Genomic DNA, 22,905 nt, shown 5'->3' on the forward strand with positions numbered 1-22,905 from the left:
GACGCGATTTCGGGGAAAATGGCCCATTCCGGTAAATAATTAAAAAACCGGCCCATTTCGGTAATTTTATAAAAAAATTGGCTTTTTTTGGTAAATTAGCCTGGTTTGGAAGCTAATTTATTATTATTCAATTTTTTTTTGTTTTTTTTATAACATAAATAGGAATCATATATTCGCTTTGGTTGTTTTCAATTTATGATTATTAATATATTTAATTTGATGTATCTATAAATAAATTGTTGCAATATATGTAAAAATAATGTAAAATATAAATTTAATAGATATAAAATAAACTCAATTAAACAATAAAAAAATAATAAATTCTCAAATGTATGTTTGTTTCATTTAAAACAGTTTTCCTGAAATATTTTTAGGAAATCTGCCAAATAACAGAAAATATTTTACACGAATTCATCCAAATGCCAAAAATATCAACTTTTCCAGAAAAGTAATTCATTTTCCAGAAATCATTTTCTGGAAACCATTTTCAGTCAATCAAACGAAGCCTGACTCTCTAGAGGAATATCTTATCAACATTTGCCTAAACTTCTTACATCACTAAATTTCCATTGATTTTTATTATCATTTTAAATTAAAAATAACTCATTTTTGTCAATCCTAAGCAGAATTATATTTTTCACCTTGCAACAACCTTATTTGTTAGGCAATTGAACCTCTTATTTGACACAATTATACATTGGTGATTTAGGATGCCTATTCAAACAAAGTTAGGAGGAGATTCTGGGGGGTGGAGCAAAGGGAGAGGGGGAGACCCCTACTATCGTCCCTCTCCCTCTTTACTATTGCTGAAATTGAGCAAAAAAATCAAAAACAACTAAAATTCAAATTTTACATAAAAAAAGAAATCAAAATAGACGTAAAATCAGGAAGTTGAGCAAAAACAACTAAGAACGGGGACATTTTCAAATCATGTAAAAAGCGAAAATATGAGACAAAGAATTTAGAATGAAAGCATGTATTATTAATTTATTATGGTACCCATTATTCAAGAAAATGTTTGGTTGATGAAATAAAAAATCGAAAGAGAATCATTCTTTGGGAGGTTTTGAAGGTAGCAACAGCAGCAGAGAGGGTCGAGGGAGGGGCACGGTGGAAATTTTAAAAGTAGGATCAAATTGAGAATATTTATAATTTTTAGGGTTAATTTTTTTAAAATTATGATGAAATCGATATAATATATAAATATTGTGGGCTAAACTTGTTATTATACCGGCTTTTTAATTAAATGATCGAACTATGCAATATGGATGCTTAAATTACAAATTTTTATTTTAATTGCTTAAAATAAAATTTTTTTATAATTGGGTGACTATAATTTACCTAATATATTATAGTGATTTAACTTCTATTATACTAAACTATGCAATATTCACAATAAACGGTTTCTTATCAAAAAAATATATGCGCATATTTTTTTTTGTAGAAAAGATAAGCGTAATACGATTACAAACTTAAAAGAACAATCAATTTAGAAATGAGTACTACACTCAACTAATATTATATTCCTTACAACATCAGGGGAATCCCAAAACACTTGTACATTACCCACAACACTTGCACCTATTTTGGCCATACGATCTGCAACCTTATTTTGAAATCTCGGGATGTGGCGAAATCTTACTTTCCAATATCGTTTGAACAAACTATGTACTAAGCGTAACTCACACAAATTAATATTAGTCGTTCCTCCCACCAAAATTAATTCTATCATAAACGCGTTGTCACATTCCAACTCCAACTTCCTATAATTGTTTTCCCATGCTATTTGAAAACCTTGCAGCACAACTCTTGCTTCAACCTTAAAAATTGTGTCCTTACCTATACATACTAAGAAACCACAAGACCAATTTATATCTGCGTCTTTAAACACCCCCAATAAAAACATCTAACCTTAATGAAGGTAGTGCTCCATCCGTGTTGAGCTTAATCCACCTTTCTCTGGCGGTGACCAACGTATTGCAGTGACTGCCAGATTGGCATTTATCAGATTAGAAGACGACAGATCATAGCTCATTGCCCAAGCAAATCATGTATCAACTATATCTTTAGCATAGTTATGGCCATTAGAAAAAAACATAGCAATTACGAATTTTCCATAACAACCAACATAAAATAGAGAAAAGTGTATGCCAATCAAAGTGCCCAACATCATAGAGACCTGTGTTCTGCACATTCCATAACAGCCAATCCTTAAGATTCATTGAAAAGAAATCTACTTAAGCATGTCTTGGCACAATAGAAAGCCAAACCGACTTAGAGAAATAGCAATCACGAATTGCATGGATACTAGTTTCATTAGCATTACCACATCATTGACAGTGCCCATCATCAGTCATATGTCACCTTGCTCGTTCCCCATTCGTCAGAATTCTATCTTGCCAAAGAATCCAGAGAAACACTCGCACCTTTTGAGGTGTCTTAGCCTTCCAAATCATCTTCCACACTTTAGTGAATTCGCCAGCCTCATTTAGGAAGAGATTCATATAAGTTCCATCCATGGAAAAAGAATCTTTTTTCATCCATTTCCAAACTAAACGATCTGGTCCTACATCTAATGAAGGTGGCACAAAACCCGCTATCTGCAAGAGAATCTGATCAAAGACTAAGCTATATAAATTATTCCAATCCCAATTCCCAAACTCGTCTACCAAATTACAAACATGTAGTGTGTTATCTGGATTGCCATTCCCTTTGAAAAAAATTCTAAAAGGACCAAGCTGCCTAATCCACACATCATTCCAGAAGTTCGTTAATTGTCCTTCACCTAATGACCAATAAACATTGGCGATTACATCCGGCCAATTCTTCATCAAAGATCTCCAAACAAATGAACAATTACTCCTTGAAATCGATGTTGGCAATACCCCATAAATATTATATTTGTTTCTAAGCAGACGAACCCACAACACATTTGTATCAGTGAGTAACTGAAATCCTAATTTTATTAGGAATAAATTACTTTAAACAAATAAACTCCTCAATCTCAGATCACCCGCACATAAAGGTTTGCAACATTTTTCCTATAACAAAAGAGTCAGTTTCCTCGCATCCGAATTAGCTCCCCATATAAAGTTACATGCTAGTTTTTCAATCTCACTACACAGGGAAACAAGAACAGGAGCAACACTCAAGAAATAGTTTGGTATAATAAGTAAAACAGATTTTACCAATGTTATTCTTCTTGCCTAGGAGAGCCATTTTGCATTCCATCTGTTCAGTCTACTCCAAACTTTGTTAACTACAAAATCAAATGTGTCTGTCGTAACTCTTTTGTGCAAAACAGGCATCCAAAGATAAAATCCAAGATCCTCAACTTGGTTGAAGCCTAAATCTCTGCATAATGTAGCTGCTACTCCATCCGGAATATTAGGAGAAAAATAGACTTGTGATTTACTTTCACTGACTTTTTGTCCCGAGAATTGACAAAACGTACTCAGAATTTCATTAATGATAGCCACTTGATCTCTATTTGCCTTACAAAAAATAAAAAGGTTGCCTACTAAAAATAATTGTGACAAGGACGGGCCTCTTATTGATAGAAATAGTGGCCGCCATTTCTTCTATTCCACAACAACTTCAATAAGATGTCCTAACCTTTCCACACACAAGACAAATAGATACCGTGAAAGAGGGTCACCTTGCCTTATCCCACATGAAGGCTTAAAAGACTCAGTAAACACTCCATTCCATAAGACCTAAAATGAAGCCAAGGACACAAAATTCAAGATTATCGAAACCAGAAAACTTGAAAAGCTCGCCTCTGTTAGGATATCCTCCAAAAAATCCCATCTGACCTTATCATAAGCTTTTTCTAAATCGATTTTTGAAGCCATCCAATATGTTTTCCCTTTAGACTTCCGCATGGAATACACTACTTTCTATGTAATGACAATATTATTTGAGATAGAACGGCCTGCAACAAAACTAGCCTGATTCTGTTTGGTTATTTTTGGCATCAACAGTCTAAGCCTATTAACAATCGTCTTTGTAATTATCTTATAAAGCACCGTACATAAATTAATCAGTCTGAATTAAGTGATGAACTCTGGACTTTGAACTTTGGGTAGCAAAACCAGCAACATTCTGTTTAGATTCGAATCCAATGATTGGCCCTCCAAAACTTTTCGAACCATACAACAAACCGAATAAGCAATAATTTCCCATTACGTTTGAAAAAAATTTGCCTGAAATCCATCAACACCTGGGGCTTTCAACAGAGCCATGCTAAAAATTGACCTACAAATCTCTTCATTAGATGCTTCTAACAACAAACTCTCTGTTAAGTTTAGTTCCCATGCAAAGGTGGCCATGCACGACATGCAAAGGTGGTCATGCTTCTGGAATCGCAGCTGGCAGTGGTGCCATGGTGTGCAGCAAGCTGAAGCTATCCATTTAGTTTCCTTAATTGAATGTTTTGTATTTAGTTAGGATCAAACTTAGTTGGTAGCTACATTTTGATGTAATTAGGTGCTGAATGACAAGTTTAGGTAGAAGCTTTTTGTTTTTCAATCAAGTTTACCAAGTTACTAGGCAATTTAGTGGTGTTAGGTATGTTATTAGGTGATTACTTGTTTGTTTTACTTGTTGACTGATATATGTAATGGCTTAATGCCTTGTTGACTTGCTTAATGAAAGATATCAGCTCATTTTCATCCAATCTCTATCTCTCTTTTCTGTTTTTCACTTGCTAGCTTCATCTTTCTGTTTTCTGCTTCCGAGTTTGCTTCTTCACCAAGCCTCGAGGCTTACTACTCAAGCAAGACTAGAAACACCTTGCTGCTGCCTCTTGCACCAACAATTGGTATCGAGAGCTCTTGTCTTAGTGGACCTGTTGCTTCAAAACAAGGAACTTGATGGCTTCTTCAGGATTTTCACCAGCAGCCCCACCAGTCTTCAATGGAGAAGGCTTTCACATATGGCTGGTCAAGATGAAGACTTACCTACAGGCCTTCGATCTGTGGGAAGTTGTCAACACAGATACTGAGCCAGCACCACTGAGGGCTAATCCCACAGTAGCTCAGATTAGGCAACATGCTGATGAGAGGACCAAAAGGCACAAAGCCATGTCCTGCATCCAGAACTGTGTGTCAGATGTCATCTTCACCAGAATTATGGCCTGTGAGACTCCAAAACAGGCCTGGGATAAGCTTAAGGAGGAGTTTCAAGGCACTGAGAGAACAAGGCAACAGTAGCTGTTAAACTTGAGAAGGGATTTCGAGAATTTGAAGATGAAGGAAGAAGAAACAGTGAAGCAGTACTCAGATAGAATTATGGCAGTGGTTAACAGCATAAGGCTCCTAGGTGAGCACTTTGATGAGGCAAGAATTATGGAGAAAGTCCTCTCCACTTTGCCTGAGAGATATGAGGCCAAGATATCCTCTCTAGAGGACTCAAGAGACCTTGCTAGCATCTCTTTGACTGAGCTAATCAACACCTTTTATGCTCAGGAACAAAGGAGAGCTAGCAGAGCTGAAGATCACCAAGAAGGTGCATTTCAAGCCAAGGCCAGAGAAACCTCGAGCACTAATGCTCAAAGAGGCAAAAAGCCTTGGAAAAACAGGCCTAAGCCTGATGCTGCAAGGAGCAATGACCAGCCCTGCAGATATTGCAAGAAGCCTGGCCATCCAGAAGACAGATGCTGGTTTAGGCCAGATGCAGTATGCCAACACTGCAAGAAGAAGGGCCATGTTGAAAGGGTCTGCAAAAAACAGAAGTAAGCCAAGGCAGAATCAATTTCAGCAGTCAAAGGTTGAAGCTCGAGTAGCTGAGGACAGTAGTGACCAAGAAGAACAGGTCTTTGCTGTTTCCTGTGTAGCTTCTGAGAAGAAATGCTCAAAAGGCTGGTTGCTAGACAGTGGTTGCACTAACCACATGTCACCAGATGCCTCCTTGTTTAAAACCTTGGACAAAAGTTATAAAACCAAGGTCAAGGTTGGAAATGGTCAGTTTATAAGGGCTGAAGGAAGAGGAGAAGTGCTGATATGTACTCCCACAGGCAACAAGATCATTCCAAATGTGCTGTTGGTACCACAGATTGACAGAAACCTTCTCAGCATAGCTCAACTGCTCGAGAAAGGTTATTCTGTTGTGTTCAAGGATAAACAATGCCATATTACTGATCCAAGTGGATCAAGCCTTATGACAGTCACAATGACTGATAAATGCTTTGAGGTTCACTGGGCAAATGACTCAAATTCAGTATACACAGCCTCTGTTGAAGACTCCAAGCTTTGGCATCAAAGGCTTGGACATGCCAACTTCAGATCAATGGCTCGATTGGCCAAAGAGGGCTTGGCAGAGAACTTCATCAGCTCAGTGGAGCATGATGATGTGTGTGAAGTTTGCCAAATGGGGAAACAGGCAAGTCTGCCATTTCCTACAAATTCAACCTGGAGAGCTACTGAAAGACTGCAGCTGGTGCACTCTGATGTATGTGGCCCGATGAGGACTGAATCACTCAGCAAAAACAGGTATTTCATCCTCTTTATTGATGACCTTACAAGGTTTTGCTGGATTTTCTTTTTAAAACACAAGTCTGAGGTAGCTCAAGTGTTTGTGAAGTTTAAAAATGCTGTAGAAACAGAAACAGGTTGCAAGCTGAAATCGATAAGGACTGATAATGGCACTGAGTACACTTCAGCTCAGTTTCAAGCCATTTGCAATGATGCTGGTATCAAACATCAGCTTACAAATGTCTACACACCTCAGCAGAATGGGGTAGCTGAAAGAAAGAATAGAAGTCTGATGGATATGGCCAGATGTCTGCTGTTTGAGAAGAAACTGCCCAAGACCATGTGGGCTGAGGCAGTAAACACTGCTGTTTACCTTCAGAACAGGCTTCCTACTAAAGCTCTTGCATCCGAGACACCTTTCGAGGCTTGGTCTGGTTTCAAACCTTCCTTAGCACATCTGAAGGTGTTTGGTTGCCTGTGTTATGCACAAATACCAGCAGCAAAGAGAGACAAGCTCTCTAAAAGGGCTCAGCCAGGTGTTCTAGTAGGCTACAGCTCAGTCAAGAAGGGCTACAGGGTTCTGGATCCCTTGATAAACAAAGTCCAGGTGAGCAGAGATGTCATCTTTGATGAAAAAGCCTACTGGAATTGGGAGAAAAATGAGCCAGAAGCAGTTCCAGAAGACCTAGTGCCTAACCAAGCTGAACTTGAGCAGCTAAGACCTGAAATGGATGTTGATGATGTGCCTGTGAGAGGCACAAGGCCCCTAGATGATATTTATGAAAGGGCACAGGTTGCAATAGCAGAACCTAGCAGTTTTGAAGAGGCTGAGGCAGATGAAGGCTGGAAACTTGCTATGATCAATGAAATCAACATGATTGAAAAGAACCAGACATGGGAGCTTGTTGATAAACCTTCTGGAAAGAAGACCATTGGAGTAAAATGGGTCTATCGAGTAAAACAGAATGCAGATGGCAGTCTGAACAAGCTAAAAGCCAGGCTTGTTGTCAAAGGATTTAGCCAAAGGTATGGTCTGGACTACCTGGAGCATTTGCACCAGTAGCCAGGCTTGACACAGTTAGAATGATAGTTGCCTTGGCTGCTCAACATCAGTGGACCATTCATCAGCTTGATGTTAAGTCTGCATTTCTCAATGGCTTCCTGGAAGAAGAGATCTACATCGAGCAGCCTCAAGGATTTGTGATCACTGGCAAAGAACACATGGTGTACAGACTGAAAAAGGCTTTATATGGCCTGAAACAGGCTCCTCGAGCCTGGTATGCTCGAATTGACTCTTACTTGCTCAGTTTGGAATTTGAAAGAAGTCCCAGTGAACCAACACTGTATGTGAAAAAGAACCAAGCTCAAACTCAGCTTATTCTGTCACTCTATGTTGATGATCTATTGATAACTGGAGGAGATGGAAGAATGCTGGAAGATTTCAAAAGAAAAATGATGGAAATGTTTGAAATGTCTGATTTAGGCAGAATGAACTACTTCCTTGGAATGGAAGTGAACCAAACAGAAAAGGGAATCTTTCTTTGTCAGAGTTCTTTTACTATGAAGATCCTGGACAAGTTCTCTATGAAGAACTGCAAGCCAACAAGCACACCAATGGCTGTTGGAGTGAAACTTTCGAGGCAAGGGAGTGGTGAACCAATTTGTGAGACCATGTACAAGAGTCTCATTGGTAGTCTGTTGTATTTGACTGCCACAAGGCCCGATATCATGTTTGCTGTTAGTGTGCTATCAAGATACATGAATTGCTGCAATGATCAGCACTTTCGAGCAGCTAAAAGAGTGCTGAGATACATCAAAGGCACCATTGGTCATGGTGTATTGTTCAAAAGGGCCAAAAACATGAAGCTAATAGGCTATGTTGATAGTGACTGGGCTGGATCAAGTGATGACATGAGAAGCACATCCGGATATGCATTCAGTCTTGGCTCAGGCATGTTTTGCTGGAGTTCTAAGAAACAAAGTCTGGTGGCACAATCAACAGCAGAAGCTGAATATGTTGCTGCTGCATCTGCTGTGAACCAAGCCATATGGCTTAGAAAAATCTTGACTGATTTAAACCAAAATCAAAAGGAGGCAACAGAGATTTATTGTGACAACAAATCTGCTGTTGCAATTGCAAAAAATCCCATTTTTCATGGCAGAACCAAGCACTTCAATATTAAGTTGCATGTTATAAGGGAGATGGAACAAGCTCATGAAATCGAGCTGATTCATTGCAATTCAGAAGTGCAAATTGCTGATATCTTCACAAAGGCACTCAATGTGTCTAAATTTGTTAAATTCAAAAGGGAATTAGGTGTTACTAGCATGGAAACTAAGGAGGAGTGTTAAGTTTAGTTCCCATGCAAAGGTGGCCATGCACGACATGCAAAGGTGGTCATGCTTCTGGAATCGCAGCTGGCAGTGGTGCCATGGTGTGCAGCAAGCTGAAGCTATCCATTTAGTTTCCTTAATTGAATGTTTTGTATTTAGTTAGGATCAAACTTAGTTGGTAGCTGCATTTTGATGTAATTAGGTGCTGAATGACAAGTTTAGGTAGAAGCTTTTTATTTTTCAATCAAGTTTACCAAGTTACTAGGCAATTTAGTGGTGTTAGGTATGTTATTAGGTGATTACTTGTTTGTTTTACTTGTTGACTGATATATGTAATGGCTTAATGCCTTGTTGACTTGCTTAATGAAAGATATCAGCTCATTTTCATTCAATCTCTTTCTCTCTTTTCTGTTTTTCACTTGCTAGCTTCATCTTTCTGTTTTCTGCTTCCGAGTTTGCTTCTTCACCAAGCCTCGAGGCTTACTACTCAAGCAAGACTAGAAACACCTTGCTGCTGCCTCTTGCACCAACACTCTCCTTATCAGCCATTGACAATAGAGGGAACTTACTTTGACATGGAGACACTCCATCAACAGAACGACCAACAGAATATAGATGTTTAAAGAAGCCCACCACATGTTGTATTAGCACCTCATTATCAAAACACTAATCCCAATTAGCAAATTTAAGACCTTCAACTCTATTCCTCCTCCTCTTAGCAAGAGTGCAACTATGGAAAAATTTTGTATTCCTATCCCCACTATGGAACCACGCTACTCTCGATTTTTGAAACCAAAGGAGTTCCTCATATTTCAAAACCTCATCTATATGTTGTCGGAACTCTAATTCTCAGTCGCGTAGCCTCGAAGACTTTCGAAACTCTATTATTCATTAGATATGTTCTAATTCCAAAATTAATTAACACTTACGCACAAAAATATTACCATAGATGCATTTATTCCACTCCTGAACAAAGTTCTAGAAATTATCCAAATTCTTGACTACCTCCCCATCAACTTGCCAATTTTCAGTAAGAAGAGTTCTGAATTCAGGATGCAATATCCAACTCGTAAGACACCACTAACCACATTTTGGCTAAGAGAAACTAAGATCACTTGGTGATTTGATTTTAACCTATGCATATTTCGAATCGAACAGGTAGGTGCAAAAGACTTCCATTTTGCTTTACACACTGCTCTATCCAATCATTGAGATAAAGTCCCTCTTCTCCAGGTAAATTGAAGGCCACTAAACCCCAAATCCCTAAGCCCACTGTTAAACAAAAACGAGTTGAACAACCTACAAGCAGCTCTTGATTTTCTTGCACCCCCATCCTCTCCAAATTATCCAGAAATGAATTGAAATCACCAGCAATAATCCATGGCCCAACCATCGAGGCTGCAAGTACATCTAAAAACTGCTAAAGAGCGCGTTTTGTGGACGTTTGAGGGTTCGTATAAAATAACAGTGCAAAAAAAAATAGTAGCACTGTCCTTGGATCGAACTTTCATGTGAATCGCTTAAGGATGCAATTCCAATATGTCTACTAAAATATTGTCACTCCACAAGAACCATATTCCTCCTACAAACCCATTCGCTTCAATACGAAAAGAATTAGGGAAATCCATTTTTGAGATAACTTCATCGTCTCGTATTCCACTTATCCTCGTTTTAAATAGACAAATTAAATCTGAAAAACATTCCCTTCTGTATTCAGCAACAAAATTATGGAACCGGGGATGCCCGGCCCCTTGACAATTCTAAAATAATAATTTATTATCCATAAACAAAAATAGCATACACTACAAACCAAAAAAACAATACAGTACTCCACTTCATTAAATACCCATTTCCGGTAGTGTTAACCACCATAACTTTCGGCCCTCCGAACCGATCATCCGTCATAACATCTCCTTCAGTATCCCGTTCTAATTGTTTAACAATCCCTTCTATTGCTTCCGATAACTCTACTGTATCTGGGTTGTGCACAACTAATCTACCATCAGGTGGTTTGTCTCGTTCAAAATCCCCTTCACCTAACGTGCGCACGGAGGATCGCAACCTTCCATTATCCAATCCCCGAATAAAAAGACACTGCTCTTCCTTTCTAAAATTATACTAGCATTTTCTTTTTCGGTGGCCTGCACCACCTTATGCTTCTCCTTATCCAAATTTGAATGAACAATAACGGGTTTGAAAGATGTATTCCCATTCCTACTACTCACATAATTTTGGGACATTGTAAGATTATCAACAGACACAGTTGGTCCAACATAATTAAATGAACCCACGTTACTATTATTAGGCTTCAAAATCCTAGATCCCATTTGGACATGTGGATTGCCACCAGCCTGTTTTACAAACCCAGAATTAAAAAGGGAGCCCACACTCCCATTCTATGTTTTACCACTTTGGACTTATGATTTAACTCCATTGCGAATTATTACTCCTTTATTCTTTCCAATAGAAACCATATTCTTCCCCATGGTGTTATCTTTGGCAATTAAACCAATATCTACACCAGCAATCTCTAGTCCCTTTTACATCTCCTCAATATCTCCATGTTTCTCACCATCAATTTGGGTACGAATCCCAGACTCCATAATTTTCGGATCTTTAGTAATAGTCGCAAACCGTGACCCGCAAAAAGAGTTATTGTTCGTCTCTTTTTTGGCTGCCCTCATGTTACGGGTTCTACCTCTTTGACGGTGCTCTATTAGCATCCACGATCCAAAAGGCTACTCCTCCACCTGATGTTGAAGACTAACCTCCTCAACCACTGGGATGGATTTTCCAGACTCACTTTCTGGCGAAAGCACTTTTTGTGTCAAACATAATTTCGAATTATGCCCATAGAAACTACATTTGAAACAAACAATTGACAAGGATTCATATTCGATTTGTTGTACACGACTAATTGAGCAAATCTTCCCCTGCAAGCATTGCCTGTTCGTTCATCTAATTTGATCACCGGACCTATGACTTTCCTGATAGCCCAGATGAGAAAACCTGAGTAGTAACCTTTAGGTAAACTGGGTAACCTTACCTAAAATACTTGAATGTCCACTTCGTTTTGAGAAGTTGAAAAATTCGGTGACCATGGCCTCACCGTCCGATACTGTCCATAAATTACCCTAGAACCCTATGTCAATATCTTATGATAATCATCATCATCCTGAAAACGCACCAAGAAAAAAATCATTTTCCAAGTCTATAAGCTGGAAAGAACATCTCAAACTCCACAACGATGAAACTTTGTTTAGAAGAGCATTGAAACCAATTTTCCTCCCTAACAACTTCACAACAATAGTTCTCGCCATTTTCCGCTCAATGAACTTTTGAACTCGAACCGAAAACGTGATAGACGGAATACCATCTACCACCTCAGTCATCACATATCCATCCAGTAGTTCAAAATTTTCTTCAAAATTATCAATCTGCATTGGAAGTGTAGCTGAACCCATCAACGTTGATTTATAAGATGCTTTAGGAGTTTGCGGTGATTGAACCTTTCGAACATTACCATCCACCGTCGGGTCCTCTACATCCGGTGGCATGTCTGGCCACCTTCGAACCTTCTTCGTCGCCCAACCTACATCACTGTTTGATACAACATCACTAGCACCCATCACAAAATCCCCTATTGGCAATGGCTCATTCATCTTTTTCACAAAATGGTAGGGGTGAGTATTTAATCGAGTCAAGTCGAATTGAGTAAAAAAAATTTCAAGTTAGTCGAGTTGACGAATCCTATTTTAGCAACCGAACTCAATTTGAATTTTTTTCAAATTGAGTCAAAAAATTTCGGGTCGAGTTGAGTCGAGTTAACAAATCTTATTATTTATACTTAATGTTCTGTTTACATGGATCAATTATTTTACTAGTAGACGAATTACAAGCTTTTAGATTAATTTTGAATAAAGGAAAAAAAAGAGAGTGGGGAAATTCGAGAAAGAAAGTAAGACTAATAAGTAACATTTACCAAAACAACGTAGTTTTGTAACTTGATATTTTTTACTTTTAACTTTAGAAAAGGTAAATATTTATCAAAATAAAATAGTTTTGTCTTTTTTTATTTGGATTTTCGGATAACTCGAATTAGGGGTGAGCGTTCGATCAAATCGAGTGAAACCATTCGAGTTAAATTAGAAAAATTAATAATGTTAAATTAAAATCTTGTACAATATAACTATTTCCATGTTAGAACATATAAATTTGAAACAATATACATTTTAAAACTTTTTTAAAGCAAAATAATTAAAAAATAAGATATTTTAGTATGATAAACTTGAATCATTAATCACTTATTTAGATTCCATAATTATTATTTTATTAAACTTTTGATATATTTTTTAGATTTTTTTAAATTTATAATTTTTTAAAAAAATAAAAAATTTAACATTTTTATAAATATTTTGAATTTTAAAATTATTTTTAAAATTTGAAAATTACTTTGATTTTTTTTTGTAATTTTTGTTGAGAGAGAGACCAATTTACTTATTTTCAAAATTGACAGGAACCAAAACGGTATTTATACTAATCTGTTATTCAAATTATTCGAGTTATTCGAATTGTAAAAATTCAACTCGACTCGAACTCAAAATCTGAAATTCCTTATTCGAGTTGACTCGAATAATTCAAATAACTTGAATAACTTGATTTGATTAACTCGAAATTTAAAAAAAAATTTTGATTTTTTCGAATCGAATTGAATTTTACTCACCCCTACCTCTAGGTATGTTAATTTCAACACCCCTAAATATACGCACATATTGATTCCATTTAATATTCTCATACATATTATTTATTAATTAATCAAATAATATATATACTATAATAATATGATGTTACAATTTACATGTTTATATTATAATTTTTTAATACAAGGTACTGTATATTTAAAATATTTATTCACAATTTGGGTAACAAATAAGATGTAAAAAATTATTAATAATATTATTTAAATTATAATATATTAATGTTAATATTCAAAGCATGATATTTTTTGTATTATTTTAATATTAAATATTTCTAAAATTAAATAATACTAATAATATTTATTTTAAATTAATTAAATATTTTTAAAAGTATTTTGTAATTATAAGACTTTTTTAATTTATTAATGACATTTTAAAAAAAATATTAAAAATTTTAAACAAAAGTTAATATTATTAAAAACATTATAAATTTAATATAACCCTTCGATCATAGCAAAATACAAATCTATATCTAGGTTTTACTGATACGAACTTGTTCAAGGGATCAAACGAATCCATTCGTGATCCAATCGAGCTACCAACTGGTCCAATTACTCGAGCTTGTGCCATGAAGTTCAAAGAAGCAATTTCAACCTTAGTTGAACAAGTTTGGGAAGAAGCTTCAACTGGACTTATTGATCGAGCTTGGGAGTACTTGTCAAGTGCCCCATGCATTCTACTTCAAACCGAATTCAAACTTAGCTAGCTAATTTAGCTGCTGAATAAGACTTAAATGTTCTTTAGTTATTTCAATCATATTAATTATGTTTTAATTTCATACAACATTATTATATGTCTGATTATCTTAGTTGTTTAAGTCTATTAATTGTGTCCTAGTTTGTACAGCATTAATACATGTCTAAGTCAGACATCTTAATTATGTCTTAGCTTCTTGCAAATTAAATTGTGTTTTTTTAGATTGTCTTAATGATGTACTTGACTGAGTTTAATTTGTCTTAACAGTTTATTCAATCATTCGGCTGGACATTCATACACTATCCCAGATTCATTGAAGCTCATTTAAAGAGAAGCATGCACCCGATTGTACATGAAGCTCAAAGCTGCTTGGTACACTCTTTTAAGTGTTCTTTCGTGAAACGAAGAGACACTCATAGATATTTGTTTGAGCTGATTAGCCAACACATCAATGGACCAATCGGTACTTAGTGTTCACACCCAAAGAACCATTCAATCCGAGTGTTCACACCAAAGGCCATTCGGTTGCCCTAAGATACATTCATCAGCTGATTATCTATTCGGTGAACCATGAAGCATTAACACCAGCTCATAACAACATTGACCAACCAAGTTAATGCTTCTTTCAGCTCAACTATTAAATCTTCTTCAATGGTTGTTCGGGAACACCAATTGACAAAGCTTCCAAGACTGTTCGGGAACTCTAATTGTCAAGCTGATCATTTAAGCCATTCAAAGAATCATTCAGCTGAATTAAGTCAACTCCAGCTTCATTTAAGTTGTAATTATTTTGTGTCTATTCGGCTAGTACTTAGCAGCCTATAAATAGTTTGCTTGTAACCTGTTTTGAGAACTTTTTGATCCTTGAATGAATTTTAGCTTATTTATGAGTTGTTCAACTCTCGTTGTTCTTGGTGATTCAAATCGACTTATCTAGCTTGCTAGTGGCGTCAATCTGTTTCTTTTGAGCTTATCACTCTTTAAGTGTGGCGTTCAACCCCCTTATACCGATTGGTTCGTATCTTCCTAGATAGAGGGTCACGGTCCTATCCATCTATTCACCTATCCCCTTGATAGCCTTATAAGAATTGAGTCTCTATTCTTTAATAGAGGTTCTTTCTTCAGCTGTTGAGTTTGAAATTCCAACCTTCCATCAACTTATCTTTTAATCAGTTTCTTTGTTTTAAACTATCAGCCTTCGAAAATGACCTTTTTGTTAAATAGAAACTAAGTTACTTAATTTTATGATCGGGCAACAAACGACTCGATTTCATCAATGAATACGAGTTCGTGTCATTTACTTTAAACCAGGAAAGTTAAGCTTGTTGGTAAGTGATTTGACTGACATTTGGTATCATAATTTAATAGTTTAATGTCACATCAGCAATTTCATCTTGAATTTCAGGATTTTCATATTGAAAATGTTGACGTGATATTAAACTATAGAAAAAGGGATAAAAATAACGTGATGTCACGGTTTCATATAATCCTTCTCCCAAATTTAATAATCTCAACTGTATTATGCATTTATAGAAATGATTGTATGAAATAGAGATATTATCCATTTTCAATAGTTTTATACCACATTAGTAATTTTATCTTCAATTTCAAGATTTTAATTTGAATTTAATTTTTTTTCAAAATGAAAATACATATATTATATAAAATTATTACAAAAGAGATACAAATAAGATGATGTTACTATTTCATACAATTATTACCCAATCCGTTTATGCCATAAATAGAATCCAACGTGCTTTAGCTATTTATTCACGTGGATTTGGAATTAATGCAAATAAACAACATAACTGAATCTTTAACTTTATTGGATCAATTTTCTCTTGAAAATTGCAATTAAAATATGTAATTGCAGTCAATAATATGTAGTAATTACTGATAATATTAGATTTTCCAATTTTATACTTAACATAATCTTATAAATACCTCCAATTTCTTGAAACAAAAACTACAATTTGAAGTATAAATGAAAGAAAAAAAAGTACTGCAAAATTACTGTTGTGTTTTCACAATACAAGAAGTAGAAATGGCAACGGAACAGTGAATATAGGAAGGAAATGGGCTAGTATTCGACTGAATTATAACGATTTACAAGGTAAATTTACAGATAATATGATATGATAGAAGAAATTACAGTCTTAGGGATGAGAAAAATAAGAAACAGAAAGCATATTGCTAAAATCATAATGATTTTCTGGTATTTTTCCTCCTTAAAAAGGTAGCTGCATGATGGAAGTGTGAGCCGTTATTCCCTTCCACATGTAACCCAGCTGAGGTGTCACTTGACAAAATCTTTCAACCATTTAGGAGCCATTCTGGGCCGAGTGCTTCCTCTAGGAGTTTGTGTATTGGTTGTTCCCATAGCCAGCTATTGCATTGGTGGGCCGTTCACAAAATTACCCCCTATCGAGACACACATTGTCCTCAAGGTTGAGATCAGGAAATAACTTCAACATGTGAGCCTTATCTTCCCAAGTCACTTCATCAACAGATGAGCCATCCCATTGTACCAGCCATTGCTCAATCAAGGAATTAGCTCGCTGAATAGACCTTGTCCCCAATATAGCAGCCGGTTGCAATACAAGAGCAGAAGTAGAATCAGCGAGGTGGAGGGGTGTTACCTGTTGATCTGGTTGGCCGAGGCATTTCTTGAGCGAAGAAATATGAAATACGGGATGGATATGCGCGGATTTCGGCAGCTCCAATTTGTAAGCGACCTCGCCAACACGGTTAATTACCTTATAAGGACCAAAATAACGTCTGCTCAGCTTGTGGTGGCATTGCAAACGAATAGAATGTTGGCAATATGGTTGGAGTTTGACATAGACCCAATCTCCCTCAACAAAATTCACCTCACGACGGTTCCTATCAGCCAGAAACTTCATCCGGTTCTATGCTCACCGTAAATTTTCTTTCAACACCCGAAGAACTTGATCCCGTTCCATGAGTTGAGCTTCTACCAAGGCATTACCAGAAGTATCCTGAACATAACGAACAACAGTAGGAGGAGAACGGCCATACAAAACCTCAAATGGTGTCATTTTGGCAGCCGTTTAATATGCCCTATTATACCAAAATTTAGCCCATGGCAACATGTTTATCCAAGTCGAGGGGTGATCTGAAGTATAGCATTGAAGATACATTTCAACATATTTATTCAATACTTCAGTTTGGCTGTCGGATTGTGGATGGTAGGTAGTACTCATACTCAGAGATGTATTCTGTAATCGATGGATTTCCTTCCAAAAGTCACTAAGGAATCGAGGATCGCGGTCTAAAATAATATCCACCGGTGCGTCATGCAAACGAATAATCTCCTGAACAAAAATAGTAGCTACTAAAATGCTAGTGAAATTAGTAGGCAACCCGATGAAATGGCCATATTTGGATAATCTATCAATGACAACGAAGATAACGGTTTTGCCTTTGGAAGAAGGTAATGTCGTGATAAAGTCCATAAAGATGCTCTCAAAAACTAAATCGGGGTTCGACAATGGCTGTAGCAAACCACTAGGACTCAAAAAGAGGCTTTCATTTGTTGAAAGATTTGGCACTCTTTTACATATTGCTTAACATCCCGACGCATAGAAGTCCAAAAGAAATTAGAGGAAAGACGATGAAAGGTGCGTATAATACTTGAATGGCCACCGATGAGAGATGCGTGAAACTCATGAAAGAGCTGTAAACGGAGAGGAGAATCAACTAGAATCAGTAGTCGACCCCGAAAGAATAACATCCCATCATGGAAACTAAAGGCAGGAAACTGGGCTGGATCAGTGTGCACTCGTTGCTGTATATCCAAAAGTTCAGGGTGATGCAAGTTGGCTGCACGAAGATCAACAGTAAGATCAAATTTCACAGTAGATAAAGCAAGCAATTGAGAGGAAGGGATGCGACAAAGAGAGTTAGCAGTAGCGTTCAACTTTCCAGGGCGATAGATAATGTCGAAGTCATAACCAATAAGCTTGCTCAACCATTTCTATTGCTCGGGGGTTTGTATAACTTGATTCGTGAGGTTCTTAAGTGGTTGTTGATCAGTGATAATCGTAAATATCCCCTCCAATTTGCCTCCACTTCGAAATATCTTGAGTGACCGCATACATCTCACGTTGATATGTCAAGGATTGTTGCATGCGAAGACTCATTTGCTGGCCGAAAAATGCTATTGGATGTTTGTCTTGGGACAAAACAGCTCCGATCCTGATACCTGAAGCATCCGTTTCAACTATAAAGGGTTTCTTGAAGTCCGGCAAGGCTAAGACAGGGGCTGAACTCAAAACCTCTTTCAACTTGACAAAAACATTGCTAGTAGATTCTGTCCAAAAAAGTTATCATTGCGAAGAAGATTAGTAAGGGGCCCTGCAATAGAAGAAAAATGTCAAACAAAACGCCGATAATATCCGGTGATACCAAGAAACCCACGAACCTTCTTAAATGAACGGTAGGGGTGTGCAAAATTCGGATAAAACTGAAAAAATTCGGTTAACCAATCAAATTCGGTTAATCGGTCGGTTAACCAAATTTTTTTGGTCGGAGGTCGGTTAATTATTTTTTGATTTTTCAGTTTACGGTTAATTCAGTTTGAAACCGGTCGGTTAAGCAAATTTTTTCAGTTTAACCGAAAAAATTAATAAATAAAATTATAATATATAAATAAGCCCACTATTCACCAAAACCCAATCCAAACCCAAGTATTCAACCCAACCCAATTACCCAACCCAACCCAACCCAATTATAAAAATTACAAATAATTAATAAATAAAAATAAAATTCTAAAACTAAAACTAAAACTAAAGTCTAAAAGTCTAAAAGTCTACAAAAAATTTAATTATGTAGTGATTCAATTCGGTTAATTCGGGTAATTCGGTTAATTCGGTTAATTCAGTTAATTTGGCTAATTTTTAACCAAAAATAAAAAATATATAATTTTCGGTTAATTCGGTTAACCGACCGAATTAATCGAAAATTTTTTGGTTCGGTTAATTTTTTTGAAAAAATTTCGATTCGGTTAACGGTTAAAGATTTTGAAAGGTCGGTTAATTCGGTTAATGTTATTTCAGGTCGGTTAATCGGTCCCTACTGAACAGGGCAAAGGTCATTTCTGAATTGCAACAATTTTTTTTGGATCGACAGACACGCCTTGCCGAGAGATGATATGCCCCAAATACCCAATAGAAGTTTGGCCAAAAATACATTTGGACTACTTTGCCACTAATTGATGTTGCCGTAATACCAAGAACACAAGATGAATGTGCTCCAAGTGAGCCTCTAAAGAAAGGCTGTAAATTAAGATATCGTCGAAGAAAACGAGCACAAAATCCTGCAAGTAAGGCCAGAAAACATTGTTCATGAGACTTTGAAAGGAGGATAGCGCATTGGTCAAGCCAAATGGCATGACGAGGAATTCATAAGCCGTTCATGAGTCCGAAAGGCAATTTTGCACTCATCGCTAATGCGGATTCGAAGTTGATGATAGCCGGCCAACAAATCCTATTTAGAGAAATAAACAGCACTATGTAACTCATCAAAGAGTTCATCAATGGATGGAATCAAAAATCAATCCTTGATGGTAATGGCATTTAGAGCTCAATAGTCAACGCAAAATCGCCACGTACCATCTTTCTTGCGAACAAGTAGCACCGGAAAAGAGAATGGGCTAGTGCTTGGCCGAATAATTCCATCCCAAAGCATATCAGCAACTAATTTTTCAATCTCACACTTCTGAAAATGTGGATAACGATAAGGTTTAACATTGATTGGCTCACTGTTAGGCAACAAATGTATCACATGATCACACTTACGGATAGGAGGTAGACCCTACAGTTTGAGGAACACATCAACAAATAAAGCAAGCAGCTGTTCCAATTCCAAGGGAAAGGGCTTGGAATTAACATGTTGAAAAGAAACAAATTCCAAACGAAAATATTCCGCAATAGAATTGATTTGATGAAGGTGACGTAACCTATTAAATTGCACCGATTGAACCGAAGAGGAAGCTTCCCCTATCCATTCGAATAGACTGACTGTTTAAAAGGTGGCAACAACAGCAGCAAAGTTTAAGAATCCATGCAAACTTACGTTGCATGCATGAAACCAGAAACTCGGCTGAAGCATGTTAAAATTCATTGTGCAATTCGACAAGCCTTGTTTATTTAGTTGACTTTTGTTAGTCTATGGTGTAATCATTATATGCTTTGATCAGCTAAGGTTAAAATGTGTGCTTAGCTGATTTAGTAGTCAAATTAGGTTGTCATTTTGTTGATGTAAACCTTTAGTTACTTGCACAAGCAAGCTGTGTTTTCTTTCTATGTAGCTTTGTTCTATTTATGTATGTAACCATGCACTTATTCGGGTAATGAGAAAAACACTTTGCTCATTCAACCTTTTGCTTGTTCTTGCTCCTGTTTTAAGCTTTCAAACATCTAAAACATTCATCTAAGTTGTTTTTAAACTTTGTTTGCTAAGTTAGAATCCAACACTGACCTTGATGCTTGAACTTAAAAATGGATGATCCATAATCCATCATAACTGGTCCAAGAGTAGATAACCAAGTAACACCAAGGACTATGTCCCATCCCTTCAATGGCAAGACATAAAAATCAATACATATTTCACAGCCTTAAATCACCAAGGATACATGTTTGACGATGCCAGTGCAAATTAAACACTCTCCACTGCCGACCAATACGGAGAAATTAGGAGAGGCAGTAATTGGGAGATTCAAATACTTTGCCACACGGGTTTGCACAAAGTTATGTGTGCTCCCACCATCAAGCAACACCTGGACTTGCTTGCCATGAATTGTACCCTCAAATCAAAGAGTAGAAGAAGAGCAACCTCCAGCAAGGGAATTGTAAGAAATCGAGAAATAGAGCTGTAAGATGGTGTCAAGTGTGGTGGAATCGGTAACAAAGGGTGAAGATGGCGATAAAAATTCAGGCGCGAGAGCATCAGGTGGCTCGAACTATTCCTCTAAGAGTAACATGTGGGATTTTGCTTTGCATTTGTGTCCCCACTCGTACTTCTCATCACAATGATAACAAAGGCCCTGTGAACGGCGGTGGGCAGCCTCAGTAGGAGTAAGGCGACGAAACGGAACGCGGTTACCATTGGGCAAAGTTGCGGTTGTTGTTGGAGTGGAAGGAGAAGATACTGAAGTACCAGGAGATTGTTTGGGAGTTGGTAATAATAGTTTGGAACCACCCAGGCTGGGTTTAAGCAACCTACGTTCCAGCTGAATGCGTTGTTCATGGAGCTAGGCTAGATGCATGGCCTCAGGCAAAGTGGCTGGTTTATGGACCAAAACTGAGTGTTTAATGTCAGCGCGGAGCCCAGAAATAAAGCAATGGGTCAAGAACTGGGTCGGAAGGTGCACAGTGCGATTTGTAATGGCTTTAAACTGAGAGCGATAATGAGCCACGGTGGAGGTCTACTGTAACTTTGCCAAAATCCCCTCGGGTTCCTCCAGATCTAGAGAATGAAATTGCTGCAATACGGCAGCTGTGAACGCCGGCCAGCCCTTAAGTTGTCGATTTCTATGCATCCAGTCATACTAATCTGAAGTGGCACTGTCAAAATAAAACGAAGAAATAGTTACTCGATCGTCCAGCTTGATTTGATAAAAATCAAAGTAACGCTCTGCCTGCATTACCCAACATTCAGGATGGTCACCGGCAAAGCGAGCCATCTGTATTGGAGCGGGTTTATGAAGGCTCAAAGGGGTGAAACCAACGGAATCCATCAAAAGAGAAGCGCCTGGAGAATCAACAATGGACGTCCCAGTCAACTTAGCCAAAACTTCTTGAAGAAGACGACTCTGGTCTTCAGAATGACGCCGCTGATCTTCCACCAAAGAAGCTAATAGGTCAAAATAACGACGCATCGTCGTTTGAAAATCGGCAATCGCCTTGATATTATCATCCAAGACCTTAATACGAGTTTGATGTTCACCTATGGCTGGGGAGGCTCAATGAAAGCACCAATGTTGTGTTTTCACAATACAAGAAGTAGAAATGTCAATGGAACAGTGAATATAGGAAGGAAATGGGCTAGTATTCGACTGAATTATAACAATTTACAAGGTAAATTTGTAGAAAATATTATATGAAAGAAGAAATTACAGTCGTAGGGATGAGAAAAAGAAGAAACAGAAAGCATATTGCTGAAATCATAACGATTTTTTGGTATTTTTGCTCCTTAAAAAGGTAGCTGCATGATGGAAGTGTGAGCCATTATTCCCTTCCACGTGCAACCCAGCTGAGGTGTTACTTGACAAGATCTTTCAGCCATTTAGGAGCCATTCTGGGCCGAGTGCTTCCTCTAGGAACATGTATATTGGCTGTTCCCATAGCTTGCTGCTGCATTGGTGGGCCGTTCACAACAATTACATTATAATATTTTAAGGTATACATTATTTCTCTTTTTTTAAACAATTCTTAAACCCTACTGTTTCTTTTTAAACTTTATCTTTGCTATATATTATCTGTCATACTAATTTTTGTATTGTAATTAATACATATAATTGATTCATTCATTGCATAAGATAAAAAATTAATTAATTCTTTATATCTATTTATTGTCTCAATTTTTAATAAAATTAATTCTATTTCTAAATGAAATTGATATAA

The 22,905-nt window shown here is 37.0% G+C and overlaps 1 long non-coding RNA gene across 1 annotated transcript; it reads right to left on the reverse strand.

Moving 5' to 3' along the window:
- Nucleotides 1–20,775: 20,775 nt before the first annotated feature.
- LOC121217385 (uncharacterized) lies at nt 20,776–22,673 on the reverse strand. The gene is made up of 2 exons (XR_005913489.1): nt 21,930–22,673; nt 20,776–21,846 (listed from the first exon to the last, which is right to left on the reverse strand). It is a non-coding gene; the product is annotated as an uncharacterized lncRNA (long non-coding RNA).
- Between the last annotated feature and the right edge of the window lie 232 nt (nt 22,674–22,905).

Source organism: Gossypium hirsutum, chromosome D05 (genome assembly GCF_007990345.1).
Source record: "Gossypium hirsutum isolate 1008001.06 chromosome D05, Gossypium_hirsutum_v2.1, whole genome shotgun sequence".
Classification (NCBI taxonomy): domain Eukaryota; kingdom Viridiplantae; phylum Streptophyta; class Magnoliopsida; order Malvales; family Malvaceae; genus Gossypium; species Gossypium hirsutum.